Consider the following 6,129-nt stretch of genomic DNA (forward strand, 5'->3'; position numbering starts at 1 on the left):
AAATATGAAGATGGTGATGACATCACCAAATGGTTCACAGCTTTTGAGAGGGCTTGTGTAACCAGAAAAGTGAACAGATCTCACTGGGGTGCTCTCCTTTGGGAAATGTTCACTGGAAAGTGTAGGGATAGACTCCTCACACTCTCTGGAAAAGATGCAGAATCTTATGACCTCATGAAGGGTACCCTGATTGAGGGCTTTGGATTCTCCACTGAGGAGTATAGAATTAGATTCAGGGGGGCTCAAAAATCCTCGAGCCAGACCTGGGTTGATTTTGTAGACTACTCAGTAAAAACACTGGATGGTTGGTTAACTGGAAATGAAGTGTGTGACTATGTTGGGCTTTATAATTTGTTTATGAAAGAACACATTTTAAGTAACTGCTTCAATGAAAAGTTGCATCAGTATCTGGTAGACCTAGGTCCAATTTCTCCCCAAGAATTGGGAAAGAAGGCAGACCACTGGGTCAAGACTAGGGTAACCAAAACTTCCACTGGGGGTGACCAAAAGAAAGGGGTTACAAAAACTCCCCAGGAGAAAGTGGGTGACACTAGAAACAAAGAAAAAGAGTCCTCTGTAGGCCCCCAAAAACCAGAACAGGTGGGTGGGCCCCAAGACACAACCCAAAACAAAGGTGGGTACCAGGGTAAGAACTGGGATGCCACTAAGGCATGGTGCCACAACTGTAAACAGTCTGGGCACCACACCAAGGACACTTCTTGTCCCAAAAACAAACCCCAGAACAAAATTCCAGGGGTAACCAGTGTAGCCATGGGAGATGACTCCTCAGATGAGGAGGTCTTCCTAGCCTTCAACTGGAAACAGGGCCCAACAGGTGAGTTGGAGATTCCAGAGGGAAGTAGACACTTCCACCACCTACTGGTGAATGGAATCCCAACCACTGCCCTGAGAGACACTTGTGCCAGTCACACTATTGTGCATGACAGGCTGGTGCTCTCAAACCAGTACATCCCAGGTGAGACTGCCAGGGTAAGAGTTAGCCTAGACAGGGTCACTAAGAGGCCTGTGGCTTTAGTGCCCATAGAAGTGGGTGGCACTCTTAGCTGGAGAAGGGTAGTAGTCAGTACAGACCTCCCCCTTGATTGTCTCCTTGGAAATGACTACCCAGAGGTTAGTCAGAGCTCAAGAGAGGAACTGGCCCAGTGCCAGTCCTCTCCCAAGGATTCTGGAAGTCCTGCCTCTGCAGTAAATGCAAGCAGGCCCCAGAAGAAGAAGAAAAGAAAACAGAGTAGGAAGGGTGGACAACCTTTAGCCAAGGTTACAGCAAGCCAAGGAGATTCTGCTCCAGTAGGGGAGAACTCCAAAAATGGCCCTGATAAAGTCCAACCTGACCCACAAGAAGTCCTGGCTAGTCAGGCAACTGTTAAACCTGAGTGGGTGGCTCCTCAGCTAACAGAAGCAAGAGTGGAAGAAGGGTGTTTACTACAAGATGTGGTAACCCCCCACTCCAATACAGCAGACAGGCAACCTGAACCCAAAGAAGCCTGTAACTTAGCCCCTTCCCTTTTAGGTGAAGAGCTAAAGGTGTGGTTCTGGGCACTGACAGCTGTCAGTGGCCTCTGCTGGGTGTTAGCCTTTATGGCTGCACTATCCTTGGCCTGGTGGTCTGACCCCATGCCAAATAACAAGTTAGGCCCCCTGACCCTGTTGGTCATGGTGGGGTTACTCCAGCTCTGGGTAACCTCTTTGGGTAAGCTAGGGGTGACCCTGGCTAAGATAAGATTAGCAGAGGTGGATACCTCTAACCTCAAAATAGAGAGAATGGGTGAAGACATAAAAAGCACAGACAAGAGGCAGTTCAGACTAGGTCCTATCACTGTGGAAGTGGGTCAGTTCCCCAGAGGGAATGACCTGAACAGGAGGATGTAAGGCAGAGTAGGCCCTGCAACAAACCAGCCATTTCCTCTACTCTTCCTCGCCTGACAGACTAGGAAGACTCTTCCAGCGTTGGCTGAGTCTCCTGGCCTGTGGGCTGGGGGGGGCTTGTGTAAAGAAATGGCTCCCTGTTGCAGTTACCCCCCACTTTTTGCCTGATACTGATGCTGACTTGACTGAGAAGTGTGCTGGGACCCTGCTAACAAAACCCCAGCAGCAGTGTTCTTTCACCTAAAATGTACCATTGTTTCCACAATTGGCACACCCTGGCATCCAGATAAGTCCCTTGTAACTGGTACCTCTGGTACCAAGGGCCCTGATGCCAGGGAAGGTCTCTAAGGGCTGTAGCATGTATTATGCCACCCTAGAGACCCCTCACTCAGCACAGACACACTGCTTACAAGCCTGTGTGTGCTGGTGAGAACAAAATGAGTAAGTCGACATGGCACTCCCCTCAGGGTGCCATGCCAGCCTCTCACTGCCTATGCAGTATAGGTAAGACACCCCTCTAGCAGGCCTTACAGCCCTAAGGCAGGGTGCACTATACCATAGGTGAGGGTACCAGTGCATGAGCACTGTGCCCCTACAGTGTCTAAGCAAAACCTTAGACATTGTAAGTGCAGGGTAGCCATAAGAGTATATGGTCTGGGAGTCTGTTTTACACGAACTCCACAGCACCATAATGGCTACACTGAAGACTGGGAAGTTTGGTATCAAACTTCTCAGCACAATAAATGCACACTGATGCCAGTGTACATTTTATTGTAAAATACACCACAGAGGGCACCTTAGAGGTGCCCCCTGAAACTTAACCGACTGTCTGTGTAGGCTGACTAGTTCCAGCAGCCTGCCACACCAGAGACATGTTGCTGGCCCCATGGGGAGAGTGCCTTTGTCACTCTGAGGCCAGTAACAAAGCCTGCACTGGGTGGAGATGCTAACACCTCCCCCAGGCAGGAGCTGTGACACCTGGCGGTGAGCCTCAAAGGCTCACCCCTTTGTCACAGCCCAGCAGGGCACTCCAGCTTAGTGGAGTTGCCCGCCCCCTCCGGCCACGGCCCCCACTTTTGGCGGCAAGGCTGGAGGGAACAAAGAAAGCAACAAGGAGGAGTCACTGGCCAGTCAGGACAGCCCCTAAGGTGTCCTGAGCTGAGGTGACTCTGACTTTTAGAAATCCTCCATCTTGCAGATGGAGGATTCCCCCAATAGGGTTAGGATTGTGACCCCCTCCCCTTGGGAGGAGGCACAAAGAGGGTGTACCCACCCTCAGGGCTAGTAGCCATTGGCTACTAACCCCCCAGACCTAAACACGCCCTTAAATTTAGTATTTAAGGGCTACCCTGAACCCTAGAAAATTAGATTCCTGCAACTACAAGAAGAAGGACTGCCTAGCTGAAAACCCCTGCAGAGGAAGACCAGAAGACGACAACTGCCTTGGCTCCAGAAACTCACCGGCCTGTCTCCTGCCTTCCAAAGATCCTGCTCCAGCGACGCCTTCCAAAGGGACCAGCGACCTCGACATCCTCTGAGGACTGCCCCTGCTTCGAAAAGACAAGAAACTCCCGAGGACAGCGGACCTGCTCCAAGAAAAGCTGCAACTTTGTTTCCAGCAGCTTTAAAGAACCCTGCAAGCTCCCCGCAAGAAGCGTGAGACTTGCAACACTGCACCCGGCGACCCCGACTCGGCTGGTGGCGATCCAACACCTCAGGAGGGACCCCAGGACTACTCTGATACTGTGAGTACAAAAACCTGTCCCCCCTGAGCCCCCACAGCGCCGCCTGCAGAGGGAATCCCGAGGCTTCCCCTGACCGTGACTCCTTGAACCTAAAGTCCCGACGCCTGGGAGAGACCCTGCACCCGCAGCCCCCAGGACCTGAAGGACCGGACTTTCACTGGAGAAGTGACCCCCAGGAGTCCCTCTCCCTTGCCCAAGTGGAGGTTTCCCTGAGGAATCCCCCCCTTGCCTGCCTGCAGCGCTGAAGAGATCCCGAGATCTCTCATAGACTAACATTGCGAACCCGACGCTTGTTTCTACACTGCACCCGGCCGCCCCCGCGCCGCTGAGGGTGAAATTTCTGTGTGGGCCTGTGTCCCCCCCGGTGCCCTACAAAACCCCCCTGGTCTGCCCTCCGAAGACGCGGGTACTTACCTGCAAGCAGACCGGAACCGGGGCACCCCCTTCTCCCCATTCTAGCCTATGTGTTTTGGGCACCACTTTGAACTCTGCACCTGACCGGCCCTGAGCTGCTGGTGTGGTGACTTTGGGGTTGCTCTGAACCCCCAACGGTGGGCTACCTTGGACCAAGAACTAAGCCCTGTAAGTGTCTTACTTACCTGGTTAACCTAACAAATACTTACCTCCCCTAGGAACTGTGAAAATTGCACTGTGTCCACTTTTAAAACAGCTATTTGTGAATAACTTGAAAAGTATACATGCAATTTTGATGATTTGAAGTTCCTAAAGTACTTACCTGCAATACCTTTCGAATGAGATATTACATGTAGAATTTGAACCTTTGGTTCTTAAAATAAACTAAGAAAAGATATTTTTCTATATAAAAACCTATTGGCTGGATTTGTCTCTGAGTGTGTGTACCTCATTTATTGTCTATGTGTATGTACAACAAATGCTTAACACTACTCCTTGGATAAACCTACTGCTCGACCACACTACCACAAAATAGAGCATTAGTATTATCTCTTTTTACCACTATTTTACCTCTAAGGGGAACCCTTGGACTCTGTGCATGCTATTCCTTACTTTGAAATAGCACATACAGAGCCAACTTCCTACAGGGAGTGAATTCCAGATTTTGGCGGCCGCGATGGTAAACGCTTTATCTCCCCATTTCGCCTTCTTAGTACGGAAGGTTTGAATTCGATAGGCAGAAGCAGACCGCAACGGCCTATTAGGCCTATAGAATTGTAGCTTGGAGGTCAAAACGTTGGGCCCAATCCCATGGACAGCTTTATGAGTGATGCAGAGTGCCTTGAAAGAAAGCCGCTGGGCTACCGGAAGCCAATGAAGGCTTCTGAGGGAGCTCTTAGCAGAGGCCCCACGAGGTAACTTCAATACAAGCCTAGCCGCGGTGTTCTGCATCACCTGTAGCTTGTTGAGGGATGCTTTATCCAGGTTAAGCAGCAGCGCATTTCCATAGTCCAATCTAGAAATGACTAGAGCCAGAGTAGCGGCAATTCTACAGGAGGGTGGAATAAAAGGGAAAACTTTCTTTAATTTCTTCAGCATCCACATACAGGACTTAACTATCAGATTAACCTGCGGTTTAAATGACAGTTGGTCATCAAACAATAACCCTAAGTTTTTCGAGGTGGATCCTGGCTCCGGGAGGGTGCCGCATTCTTTCGGCCACCACATGGAAGACCAGAGATCCCTCTTCATCCCGAAACACAGGATTTCCGTTTTTTCACAATTGAGTTTTAGCCAATTGGCTCTCATCCAATTGTTCACTGCTATCATACAAGCATTAAAGCGGATAGCCACTTCTTCCAAATCATTATCGATAGGGATGATGATCTGAGTGTCATCAGCATACAAGGTGGGAATGAAGCCGAAAGTACGAATTAATTCTGCCAGCGGTGCCACGTACACATTAAACAGCGTAGGGCTGAGTGACGAGCCCTGAGGGACCCCACACGGCAGCAGATAAGCTGGGGATCTAAAATCACCACTACTAACCGTAGCCCACCTGTCGGACAGAAAGGATTCAATCAGCTTGAGAGCTTGATCTCTTACATCAGCCTGGTGCAGACGATCTAATAGAATATGGGGGGCGATGGTATCAAATGCTGTAGACAAATCTAGCAAAACCAAAAAGACCCCTTGGCCCTCATCAACCAATCTGCGTATGGTGTCGGAAGATGCAATGAGAGCCGATTCCGTGCTATGCAATTTCCGAAAACCATGTTGCGCACTGTCTAAGCCCTTAGTGGCTGACAGGAAATCAACTAATCCTTTATTGAGATGTTTTTCTAAAATTTTAGCCGCAAAGGGAAGAAGGGCTATAGGGCGTAGATTAGTCAAATCGTCAAGTTTACCAGTTTCCTTCTTTTTTAAAGGAATGATCGTAGTTTCTTTCCATGCCTTGGGGTACACACCTGTTATAAGAACTTCCTGAAAAATAGGGGTCAACATAGGTACCACTAAGTCGGGTACAAGTCGCAGGATAGCAGGAGGACAAGGATCCATAGGGGAGCCAGATTTGCATTCAAGT

This window comes from Pleurodeles waltl, chromosome 4_1 (genome assembly GCF_031143425.1).
Source record: "Pleurodeles waltl isolate 20211129_DDA chromosome 4_1, aPleWal1.hap1.20221129, whole genome shotgun sequence".
NCBI classification, from domain to species: Eukaryota; Metazoa; Chordata; class Amphibia; order Caudata; family Salamandridae; genus Pleurodeles; species Pleurodeles waltl.